The sequence below is a fragment of the Chanodichthys erythropterus genome, chromosome 13 (genome assembly GCF_024489055.1).
Source record: "Chanodichthys erythropterus isolate Z2021 chromosome 13, ASM2448905v1, whole genome shotgun sequence".
Taxonomy (NCBI): Eukaryota; Metazoa; Chordata; class Actinopteri; order Cypriniformes; family Xenocyprididae; genus Chanodichthys; species Chanodichthys erythropterus.
This window is the reverse complement of record NC_090233.1, coordinates 28,285,964-28,299,774: the sequence shown is the minus strand read 5'-3', so window position 1 is coordinate 28,299,774 and position 13,811 is coordinate 28,285,964.

Genomic DNA, 13,811 nt, shown 5'->3' with positions numbered 1-13,811 from the left:
TTTTTACGCAGCGTCTCATTCCCTATCAGGGAACTAAGGTTATATACATAACCGAGACGTTTTTAACTTACAATTCTGACTTTTTTCCTCAGAATTACGAGTTTATATCTTGCAATTCTGATTTTATCACAATTGCTAGGAAAAAAGTTGTTATCTCACAAATGCAGAGAACAGATGCATTAGCATAATGTTTTCCTTCCATCTCATATTCTTTTCATCAAATTGTCCCTTTGGGGCTTTGTAATTTTCCCTCACTTCATTTTTTTTTCCATTAACCCCTTAAGTCCTTTATACAACATCTCAGAAGAAAATAATGTTGGGGGATACATTTTCTGGTGATAGCATAAAGTAATCAAATGTTTGAGCATTTGGAACCAAGGTAGGCGTTTTGCTTAGCCCTTGACGTCCCCTAATGGGCATTTTTAAAATCGTTCCTTCACGAGGAATATCTCGTGATTGAGCCGAAGGATCAACAACTATGGACATTACATGCAGAAAATAAACAGTAGGCTAAATCGTGCACATAATTTATTAATTTGTTCCCTCGATTTACTAAAACGTGTGCATGATTTATATTTCGTTCCCTCAATTTACTAAAGCATGCTCATGATTTACTATTTCGTTCCCTCGATTTACTAAAACGTGTGCACGATTTACTATTTCGTTCCCTCGATTTATAAATCATGCACATGATTTAGAAATTGAGGGAACTAAATATAAAATCGTGTGCACATTTTAGTACAAACCTGATTCCAAAAAAGTTGGGACACTGTACAAATTGTGAATAAAAAAGTAATGCAATAATTTACAAATCACATAAACTTATATTTTATTCACAATAGAATCTACATAACATATCAAATTTTGAAAGTGAGACATTTTGAAATGTCATGCCAAATATTGGCTCATTTTGGATTTCATGAGAGCTACACATTCCAAAAAAGTTGGGACAGGTAGCAATAAGAGGCCGGAAAAGTTAAATGTACATATAAGGAACAGCTGGAGGACCGATTTGCAACTTATTAGGTCAATTGGCAACATGATCGGGTATAAAAAGAGCCTCTCAGAGTGGCAGTGTCTCTCAGAAGTCAAGATGGGCAGCGGATCACCAATTCCCCCAATGCTGCGGCGAAAAATAGTGGAGCAATATCAGAAAGGAGTTTCTCAGAGAAAAACTGCAAAGAGTTTGAAATTATCATCATCTACAGTGCATAATATCATCCAAAGATTCAGAGAATCTGAAACAAGTGTCAAGGCCGGAAAACCAAAAAAACTGGATGCCTGTGATCTTCGGGCCCTTAGACAGCACTGCATCACATACAGGAATGCTACTGTAATGGAAATCACAACATGGGCTTAGGAATACTTCCAGAAAACATTGTCGGTGAACACAATCCACCATGCCATTTGCTGTTGCCGGCTAAAACTCTATACGTCAAAAAAAGAAGCCATATCTAAACATGATCCAGAAGTGCAGGCATTTTCTCTGGGCCAAGGCTCATTTAAAATGGACTGTGGCAAAGTGGAAAACTGTTCTGTGGTCAGACAAATCAAAATTTGAAGTTTTTTTTGGAAAACTGGAATGCCATGTCATCTGGACTAAAGAGGACAAGGACAACCCAAGTTGTTACCAGCACTCAGTTCAGAAGCCTGCATCTCTGATGGTATGGGGTTGCATGAGTACGTGTGGCATGGGCAGCTTACACATCTGGAAAGGCACCATCAATGCTGAAAGGTATATTCAAGTTCTCGAACAACATGCTCCCATCCAGACATCGTCTCTTTCAGGGAAGACCTTGCATTTTCCAACATGACAATGCCAGACCACATATTGCATCAATTACAACATCATGGCTGCGTAGAAGAAGGATCCGGGTACTGAAATGGCCAGCCTGCAGTCCACATCTTTCACCCATAGAAAACATTTGGCGCATCATAAAGAGGAAGATGCAACAAAGAAGACCTAAGACAGTTGAGCAACTAGAAGCCTGTATTAGACAAGAATGGGACAACATTCCTATTCCTAAACTTGAGCAACTTGTTTCCTCAGTCCCCAGATGTTTGCAGACTGTTATAAAAAGAAGAGGGGATGCCACACAGTGGTAAACAGGGCTTTGTCCCAACTTTTTTGAGATGTGTTGATGCCATGAAATTTAAAATCAACGTATTTTTCCCTTAAAATGATAAATTTTCTCAGTTTAAACATTTGATATGTCATCTATGTTGTATTCTGAATAAAATATTGAAATTTGAAACTTCCACATCATTGCATTCTGTTTTTATTCACAATTTGTACAATGTCCCAACTTTTTTGGAATCGGTTTGTAAGTCGTGCGCGCGATTTAGTAAATCGAGGCAACTAAATAGTAAATCGTGTGCACAATTTAATTTTTTTTTCTTGCATGTCATATGCGGGGCTCCGTAAGAAACATTCAGAAACATAAAAGCAAGCACAGTGCTGTGTGCACGATTTAGCATGGCAGAATGCATGCAACAAGTGCTTCATTTATAATCACTAAAAAGATGCCAGTTTGTCGCGATCTCAAAGCGCTTCAATGAGCGCACAATGACAATAATGTATACACTTTGTTTTAATAATGCAAGCATTCGGGGCTGAACAAAAACTCCAGTGTTTTGAGCGGATTACGTTCCAGAAATCAACAGATTTTTCTGTGATTGGCTACATTGCTCAACACTGCAAAAACTCATTATTAGAAACTCTGCCTATGCCCGTTAAGCACGTAAAGCGATTTTATTTGATCTTAGTTGTTCTTGCATTTGTCGTTGCATACCATCAGCAGCCCCACTTCCCACACCCCTACGCCTGTGGGGTTTTATGTGTCGTAATTCCGTGAGGAATATCTCAGATTTATTGGATTATGTTGTTGTGATGAGCAAAAACGTGACATAAATGCCGCATTGGTATATTATTTGCATATAGGTCTTGCAGGGCTTCATATACAAAAACTATGTTTTTTGTATATTTTTGTTGTATTCTACTCTGTGAGACATTTCAAATAACATGGCACATGATATATCTGAACTGAATGATGTTTTTGACACATTGCAGTACTACAAAACAAAAATATTTCATAAATTATGAAAATACATATTTTTTTTCAGCAAATAACTCAGCACTACTTAGGAGTAATTCAAATTGCCTAAATTCATTGTAAATTCATCGGTGATCAGCGTGAGATGCATTCCGTTTATAAACATGTCCAAGTTTGGTCCCACTTTCACTGATGCTGACTGACTTCAGCCAAATAGCTACTGTCTTGTTGTGCCAGATGGCGCAGTCAGGCGCAGTTGCTCTCCCATGACTTAAGGTCCTGACTAAATGTAGCCTATATGGGAAAGGACTTACTGACGACACAGCTTGGTTCAAGCAACCGTAATGTTTTGTTCTTTTCTAAAATGTTAGTTATTTAAGAAGTTTTCCCCTAAAAACTCTGATATCGTGTTTTCATGTGTTATTGTGTGAATATTCTTAAACACTGACAGTGCAATCTCTGTATGAGATTATTGACATCTTAAAGGATAATTAAATAAAAAAATTGATGGAAAACATGTCTTTGCAGTCGTTGTATTTACAACAGTGTGATTCACTGAAGGAACCTGTAGGGGGAGCTTCGCAAATCTTACTGAGTTCTGCTTTAAATCAGTTCCTGTAAGTACAGTGGTTCAATATTAATATTATAAAGTGACAAGAATATTTTTGGTGCACCAAAAAAAAACAAAATAACGAGCTGATTCGACACACTGATTCATTATGCTCCGAAGCTTCCTGAAGCTGATTTCAACAAAAAATTTCTTAATTTGTGTTCCAAAGATTAACAAAGGTCTTACGGTGTGGAACGACATGAGGGTGAGTAAGTAATGACAGAATTTTCATTTTTGGGTGAACTAACCCTTTAACTGCATACATTTCTTAACTGTTGCCACCTACTCGTTTGTTTTGTTTCATTCAGTTTACATCCAATGTATGGTCATTTATTGCCTGTTACAGAATCCAACATCAATGGTTATGCCATAATATTAAACTTGCCAGTTCATTAAGCTACAATATCATTTTGTGCTTGGGTTTATCTAGTCTAGCCTCCATTATATTCAGCTGAAAACACTTCTCACTCACTTGAGACTGACACATCCATATACAGTAAAAGAGCTTGTGCTGACATCAACAGATTCCTTTGGTGCTTGTTCCTAAGGAGCTATTCAAGGCACCATTGAAGTTCACTGTCTGGCTACTTTAGGGGATCTCACATGACTGCAACTAATTTTTATATGTTAAGTATTTTGATGATACCAAAAATAATGTAGCCTATTAATTTGTGTACATTTCTTACATCAATGTCTATAATCTAATTGAATGTTTTTCTCTGTTGACATATCTATTTAAAATTGAACATCACAATATATTATGATTTGACCTAGAATGTTATACTTTTTCACAGATGGGTAGAAACTATAAACCAGGAGAGCAAGAAGAGCTTCATATCAGTCCAAATTTGAGCACTTACAAAATTTAAAACTCTTACACAGCTGCTCCTTTACTGTTTCACTCACATTTATTTATTGATTTATTCAGTGTATAATTAGGCTAATCATAAATGTGAGATTTTTGGGGGTGGGGTGGGGGGTACCAGAAAAAAATGTGCTTTACATATGATTGCAGCAAAAAATATATAGACATGTTTTTATTGAACACTGATTGAAATTTTTTTTAAAAAGTTAAGATTCTGAAAGCACCGAATGAGATTCCATAATAATTTGATATAGCTTTACAGTAGTAACAATAAATATATTTTATTTTATGATATGATATGATTAATATATATTTTTTTAAATATGATGATTTCAAGTTGGACACCCAACTTAATATATGATATTTACTATCTGAATCTAACCATGTTATGTCAACAAATGATCAGCTATTTATTATCATGTTAATTATTGTGCCTTTTGCTCCAATAGCAGGGGTGCATTTTACCCCAAATACTATACTTTTACATATTTTTCCATTATTGAAAAACTGTTGCTTTAATTACCTTTAACAAAACTGTAAAACATTAACAAGACCTTTGTCTCAAAATATACTCAATAATTTTAGTGATTCTCATTTGCTATAAATCTACAACATTTACAAAAAACATTAAATATTAGATCAAATTAGCACAAGAATCAAATGCATTGCTGTCCACGATCTCGTCAAGGAACAGACACATTTCCATGTCCATCCATCGTCAATTGCGGTTGTTAAGAAAAATTTTTGTGCCATTTTGTGGTTTAAAGAGAATACAGTGATATGCGCCTTTTACCCCGCTGCGTCTTTAGCCCGTTTTACTAATTAAAATGCAAAGAAGGATGTCCATCATCTGTGGACAGCAAAATATCCATCCAAAACATAGACCTATATAAACCGAATCAATAATAAACCTTCAACCTCCAGGTACGAGGCCTCGGCGGCAAGCACTCGGGGCAATCTGGGGTTTACAATGAAAGAGCTGCCGCTGTCCCCACGCCCCTCTCATTCCTCAGCACACTCATTCCCCCCGTCAAGTTTCTGATTTTGTTTGGCGGCTTAACCACGGGCGAGTTCGCCTGCCCGTTTAGTCTTAATGAGTAATGGTAAACAAACTTAGCATGCTGTCCTCGAAGGAGGCTCGAACCCGAGGCTCGGCTCGAGCTCTTAGCTAAACCCCCCCTATAGCAGTACTGCACAGAGGGAGAATAAGAGAATTAGAGAAGGAGATGGGGAGGAGGATGCTGGAAGAATTGTCGGTGGGATGACACAGTGACTGCTGCTTATATATGCTCTAAATGATGATTGACAATACTAAATATTTAGGCTCCTCCTGAACCAACGTTTGGAGCTACATTTGGGGCTCGTGAGGAAGTTATCACTCGCAGCATTTGAGGGCAGGCATCTCAAGTGTGACAGCACAATCTGAGGCTGACGCAGAGTTGGCAGCTGTGCTTTCCTGGGTGGCCACAAGCATCAGGTTTGAGTGGTCTCCTGTGCCCTGTCCCAAATGCTTGCAGTTGGACGATTGGTTCCTGGGGTGGGAGCGCGACGCACAACCACACTCCTCCCGTGTTACATTCTTCCCGGAGATCCACAAGGAAACAAGTCATGGAAGGCACCTTTTTCTGACAGAACACACTTTGCTGGTTACTCCGTCCTCACTAACCTCAATGGTGATGCATTGCAGGGCTACTTGGACGTTCCCCAGGTGGAGCGTGCGATTGCGGTGCATTTATGCAGTTTGCACAGCAGAAGGAGGCTATGAAGCACATCTTGCAATCACGGGTCTTTTTCTAGACCCCAGAGAGCCCAAGCATTGCCTGCTCGTCACCGAGGGCTACCTGCAAGGCTGTGCTGGCCCCACAAAAGCCCAGACTGGCAGCCAGACCCTAGTGGTAGTAGTCACAGGAAGGTAGCACAGCAGACCGCTAAGAGATCTCATAAGGCTTCGAAGCAGCCCTGAGACTTGGCACATTGTTTGCCACGAGTAACAAGGGATGCAGAGCCTCCCGCCATGGTTTACCTACTCCACTGTTCCTCCTGCTCCCAACTCTACTGTTCTCCAGGTGGAGATCACTGTCCTCCTGGCAAAGGACGTGATAGAGCCTGTCCCTCTGGCTGAGATGAAGAAGGGGTTTTACAGCCCTTACTTCATCATACCGAAGAAGGGAGGTGGGTTGAGACCAATCTTAGATCTGCGAGTTCTGAATTGGGCTCTGTACTGGCTCCCATTCAAGATGCTTAAACAGAAGCACATTCATTCATGTGTTCAACACAGAGATTGGTTTGCAGCAATAGACCTGAAGGACATGCACTTTCATGTTTCAATGGCAATGGCAATTTATACAGCACAATTAAATACAACCTACATTGTTCAATGTGCTTTACAGTAACTAAAAACACAGAAAACAAAAAAAGTAAAAAACTATAAAACAATAAAACGCATACACAAAGAATTGTAGAAAAATACCATAAAATAAAATAAAATAAAATAAGTGCTTCAGCGTTATAAAATAACAATAAAATACAATCCTTCCTCAGCATAGGCCATTTATATGGTTCACCTTTGAAGGTCAAGCATATCAGTACAAGGTCCTCCCTTTCGTGCTGTGCCTGTCTCCTCACGTCTCCACGAAGGTCACAGAGGCTGCTTTTGCCCCGCTAAGGGTGGCTGGGATTTGCATGCTCAACTACCTCAATGACTGGCTAAACCTAGCCCACTTGTGAGAGTTGTTGTGTGCACACAGGGACCTGGTCCTCAAGCACCTCGATTGGGACTTCAGGTGTACTGGGAAAAGAGCAGCTGGACTCAATTGCCATGACAGCACATCTTTCCCAAGACTGTACACAATCAGTGCTGAACTGCTTGAGACTGTTCAAGCACAAAACTGCGGTACCGCTAAAGTATTTTCAGAGGCTCCTGGGGCATATGGCTTTCTTCACCACGGTGACGTCGCTGGGGTTGATGCATATGAGAGCACTTCAGCATTGGATTTAGGCTCGAGTCCCAAAATGGGCATGGTGCCACGGCACACGTTGCATTGCTGTCACGCCGATCTGTCGCCATTTATTCAGCCCTTTGTTAGACCATGCATTTCTAAGGGCAGGAGTTCCCCTATAACAGAGGTTCCCAAACTGGGGTACACGTACCCCTGGGATACGTGATGTGACAGAGGGTGTACACGAACAAAATTCTCAGTTTTTTCGTTCATTTAATTCTTCTGCATCTTAAAATAACCTTAAAACTGAGCATGTATTTCATGGCACAGTGCCGAAAATAATAGAAAGTGCATATAGAGATCCATTTAAGATTTTAACTCTTGATACAAAACATAGGCTACCTTTTGTGAGTTCTTGTTTTTAGTGAAGTTCCTAAACGTAATTTAGGGAGGAGCGAGCCCATCTAATCTTCCAATCAACAGCCAGAGTATATAAGCAGCTGCTTACCTCTCTTCAGTCTTAGCTGTTTCAGCATCCCTCCACCTCCCCAAACTCCACCTTCATTTCAGGTACCTTGCCCTATGTAATCACATCCTATATTTATTTACTGGGGGGTATATCAGAGCTCGAGTTGAAGATGCTTCATCGAGCCCCTTCTCAGTGGACAGCAAGCCAAATTAGCTAACCTCATACCTTAAAGATTATATGGGCAAACAAACTCGTTAAATGTTGATAATATTATACGAACAAGAATGCAAATCCAATCCACACGTTTGCAAATCTGATATTGATTTTATAGTTAACAGTTCAACAAACAAACTGGTAATATTAAGTGATGTTCTTCATAGTATTGTCAGTATTTCCTCTATTTTGCAATGAAATAATAGTTCCAACGAAAGCCACAGCAGAACTACAACAGACACAGCGGTGTTTCGTGAACGAATATTATTTAGCATTGGCTAAAAGGTTTGTTCCTGAGATTTACTACAATGACAATGGCGGAAGGATATAAAACTCAGACAGCACTGTTAAAAACTGCCGCATTTTGAAATATTATACTTTAGACGCGGGCTCATTTGTTTGTGAGATACAATCATATTTACAACATAAACTGCTCAGGTTGCATAATTTCTTGAAGAACAATGATGGAGAGCAGATTATTCAGAAGAAATTTGATGCAAACAATGGATAATATATCAATATTTCATGGATTTTGTGGACAAAAAGTACTGTTTTTTGTTTTTCAATGGACACTCATAGACATTTTACCCAAGTGCCACGGATTGGATTCATCTCGCGATTGCTATTTCATTATATAGGTATGAAGTCCTGTTTGAGTTTTCATGTTGTTATTTGCTCCACTCCTCTCGCTCCACGCCAGATCGGACAGTCTAATGTTGCTATAGTGACGAGCAATTTGTTGTTTGTGTTGTGGATTTTTAAGAAAAAAAGCTTGCTTTGCTTCGTATATACAGTTTAATTTCTGACGCTTAAATTGTGTTTTAAATTATGAATTGGTAAAACGCCTTTGCAAAATGGTCTGAATCCACTTGCATTTGTTTGGACGGCTCTCTCACTGAATCACCTGAAGCGATTTCTCAGTAAAACAGACAAGCAGCCGTTTTCCTCTGTGAACAGCCCTTATGGTTCTGTCATTAATTAATGAATTAATATAATTAGCCTTTTGCTTGACTACGTTATCAAACAGCTAATAATGTGTTACTAATGTTACACACACCGTTCCTGTTCTTTATCTCAGAGTCAGACTGCTGCCTTCTAACAATCAGTATCCTTACAAATGCTTTGGACCCACTTTATATTAAGTGGCCTTAATTACTGTCTACTTACATTTAAATTAATCATTTGATACAATGCACTTATTGTGTACATACATGTTTTTACATTGTACTTATATTTTAAAAACACCCGCATGTAATTACATCTGTAATTAATTTCTGTAATTACATTTATAATTACACTGTTGACCCATCCCTTAACCCTTACCCCTACCCTTAAACCTACCCATACCACCAAAGCTTTCCCTAACCTTACCCGTATCCCACCTCAATAGCGGCAATATTGTTTTGCAATTCAATATAAACCCAATAAGTACATTGTACTTGTTTTTTGATGTAAGTACATAGTAGTTAAGGCCACTTAATATAAAGTGGGACCAATGCTTTAAACAACTTAGAACGTCTGTGGAGAAAGGCTCATAGTACATCATAACATCGTAATAGACTCGCTATATTGATAAATCTACATAATTTTTCATATCAACAGAAAATTTACCAGGAAAACCTGGCTTCTCTCGAGACTTTCCTGCTTCAGAGCAGTCATAGTTTGCCGGCACGTTGTTGTGATTGGTTACAAGGTAGTCTGTTACGTCACAAACACCCACGATTTCAAACCAGGGGTTTGAGACTGTTTTTTGTTTACTGCAGTTTCAAACATAAAATACTCAGCAATGGTGCAGACTTATGAATTTGCTCATGGTTTGTCTTAAAGCATATTAAAAACACTACATAGACATATAAACAACATCAAAAACTTGATTTTCACCACAGGGGGTCTTTAATGATCATTTTAAGGCATCGTAAACATTGTAAACGGTTGTAACAACATATTTTTTAATCTTCCTCATCTGAACTTGAATGAACAGCAAAAGTAAACCACAGACATTTCAAAATAAGTGTTCTGCTGTATTTCGGCCTGTTCATTAATCAAAATCAAGTTTTATGTCAATTTCCCCCGTTTGTTATTTGGTTACACAAACCAAATTTAATATATTTATATATTTATTTACATAGTTATATTTATTTTCATTTGATTCAAAGTAGCTAATGTGTTGTAGCTTCAGGAAGGAAAGACTAAGAACATTATTTGACACATATTATTCAACATAAAGATTTTACTAGCATCGGGTTATAGTTAACAGAAACCATTAAAAAACATTTTTCATTGCTTCAAATAAATGTTAATACTGAATAAAATACAAACTAACTGATATGTTTAAAAACAAGTAAAACTAAAAAAAAAAAATATATATATATATATATATATATATATATATATATATATATATATATATATATATATATATATATTGTCACAGACACGTCAGGTTCCTACGTCACCCAACCACAACGCTCACAGTCTCCTGAGTACTAATCACCGCCACCTGCACCTCATCACCTCACTCATCAACAGCACTACAAAGCACACACGCACACAGCACTCTATGTCTGGTCTCGTTCGCATATACTCCATGTGATGCTTACCTTAAGGACTCCTCTTCGTATACTCACCTGTCTCCAGCGTCTCTCCTTCCCTTCGTGTGCCTCATCTGCTGTGTGGGTGTGTGTCAGCCAGCTCCAGATAACTCCAGCAATCTCTAAGCCCCAACGTATCTCAACCTGCAAAAGAAAGGACAGTAACTATTCCTCATATCATCTGCTTCTATCCATATATCATCAGTTCACTCACCTGTCTGTTTGTTGTAAGCTCTACTGTGGTCAATAAAACTACCAATACCTGTTACTACTGTGTTCGTCTCCTGTATCCCGTAACAGAAGACCGGACCAACACCGTGACCCAGTATGAGCCAACCGGACCCATTCCAGGAACTGGTGGATGCGTTGCGACGCACACTTACCATCAATCCACCACCGCCAGCTCCAGTTACTGTCCCCTCACCTGCACCAGCTAACTCCAACACCGATGTCAACAGTTTTCCTTCACTACCGCCGTACGCCAGTCCCATGGCCAAACCGGCGCCCTTTCAGGATCGGCGGAGGATTGCAGCGGATTCCTGCTGCAATGCACACTGGTCCTGGAGATGCAGCCGCACCTGTACCCAAGTGATACTTCCAAGATTGCTTTCATCATTTCTCAGCTCAGCGGCAAAGCATTGAAGTGGGCCGATTCCATCTGGTCCCAGCGGGGCGCTGTAACCCAATCCTACTCGGGGTTTATTTCCCACTTCCGGGAAGTGTTCGGGAAACCGATCACGGATTCTTCAGCTGGTGAGAAACTCTATCATTTGAAACAAGGATCAATGTCTATTTACGACTATGCACTTCAGAACGCTTGCAGCACTCAGCAGATGGAATGAACAAGCACTTATAACCACCTATCGTCAAGGACTAGAACCTCGGGTACGGCTGCATCTCGCTGTATGCGAGGACTCCTTCGGCCTCGAGAAATTCATCCAGCTCTCCGTTCGCTGCGCCACTCGCATGCAGGCTTTCATTCAAGAGCACCAGGACCAGGTACTTCCCAACACGCTCCTCTGTCGATCCAAACCCGTCAGCACTCCAGAACCAACCCAAGAGCCCATGGAAATAAAAAATTCACGTCTTTCCTCCGAAGAACGCTGCTGTCGACTGACCCTGCATCTCTGCCTGTATTGTGGAAACCCCAGGCATGTGATAGCAGCATGCCCCACACGACCACCGCGACCCCTGGTGAGTGTTATAATTCCTGCTACTCATAAAATGAAACCACTCACTACTGTCGTCAATCTTACTGCCGCTACTGTCTCCCTTTCAGTGGTCGCGCTTCTCGACTCAGGGTCAGCCGGCAACTTCGTCTCTGGGGCCATCTGTCGTCAGCTACGTATCAAGACCACACCGTCTCCGACCATCTACAAGATCAACTCAATAACCGGCAAACCCCTGAGTCGTAAGCGCGTCCGCACAGTGGCTGGACCTGTTACACTCCGTGTGGGTCTCTTGCATCAAGAGGAAATCCATCTGCTGGTTCTGGAGGATTCCACCGCTGACGTGGTTCTAGGGCGCCCCTGGTTGGAGCAGCACAACCCTACCATCTCCTGGAAGACGGGCGAAATCCTGAAGTGGGGCGACACTTCCTTCTCTCGCTGTCTGACTGCACTTCCGGTTCCACCGTCTCCTTCGCCTGACCTCTCTCTCAACGCCATTTCCATTGAAAGCCCAGTGGAACAACGCTCCATCGATATCCCCAAGTGTTACGCCCCCTTCAGCGACGTCTTCTGCCCGCAACAGGCTTCCAAGCTGCCTCCACACCGGCCATAGGACTGCGCCATCGACCTGCTTCCGGGTGAACCAGTGCCAAAGGGTAAGATATACCCACTTTCCATCCCGGAGGAGAAGGCCATGGAGGATTACATCAAGGAAGCCCTCGCCCAAGGTTAAATCAGGCCGTCTACTTCCCCTGCTGCTTCCAGTTTCTTCTTTGTGGCAAAAAAGGACGGAGGTTTGCTGCCATGCATTGACTATCGCTCACTTAATAAAATTACTGTCAAGTTCCGATATCCCCTTCCTCTCGTCCCAGTGGCCCTGGAACATCTCCGTGGTGCCACTGTGTTTACGAAGCTGGACCTCCGCAACGCGTACAACCTCATCCGGATACGTGAGGGGGACGAGTGGAAGACCGCCTTTATCACCCCTACTGGCCACTATGAATATCTTGTTATGCCGTATGGTCTGGTCAACGCCCCACCGTATTCCAGGATTTCATCCATGAGGTGCTCCGTGAGTTTCTCCATCGCTTCGTTCTGGTGTACATCGACGATATACTCATCGACTCCCGGAGCCAGGCCGAACATCGCCGACACGTTGCGGAGGTCCTCACCCGACTTCATCAGCACAACCTGTTCCTCAAAGCAGAGAAGTGTTCTTTCCATCAACCTTCTGTCTCGTTCCTGGGTTACAACATCGACCACAGTGGCATCCGGATGGACGAGAGGAAGGTGGAATCCATCTCCAGCTGGCCAGAACCCACCACCATCAAGGAACTACAGCGCTTTCTCAGATTCTCCAACTTCTACAGAAGGTTCATCAAGGATTACAGTTCTATTGCCCATCCACTCACCAGCCTGCTCCGTCTAAAAGAAGCTTTCACCACCGCTCCCTTACTCGTCCATCCAGACCCCGAGAAACAGTTCATCGTCGAAGTGGACGCCTCGACTACAGGAGTGGGAGCGGTGTTGTCACAGCAGCAGGGGACGCCAAGTAGACTCCATCCATGCGCCTTCTTCTCCCGCAAGCTCAACCCGGCGGAAGTCAACTACTCCATCGGTGACAGGGAACTTCTAGCAGTTAAGCTTGCCTTGGAAGAGTGGAGGCATTGGCTGGAGGGAGCCAAACATGCGTTCCTGGTGCTGACAGATCATAAAAACCTTGAATATCTTCGGTCTGCTAAAAGGTTAAACCCAAGACAAGCTCGTTGGGCCATGTTCTTCTCCCAATTTAATTACACCATCTCCTATCGCCCAGGCACAAAGAACGTCAAAGCAGACGCCCTCTCCCGTCTTCATGCTCCAGACGAAAAGACCGAAGAACCCGAACCCATCATTCCTAGC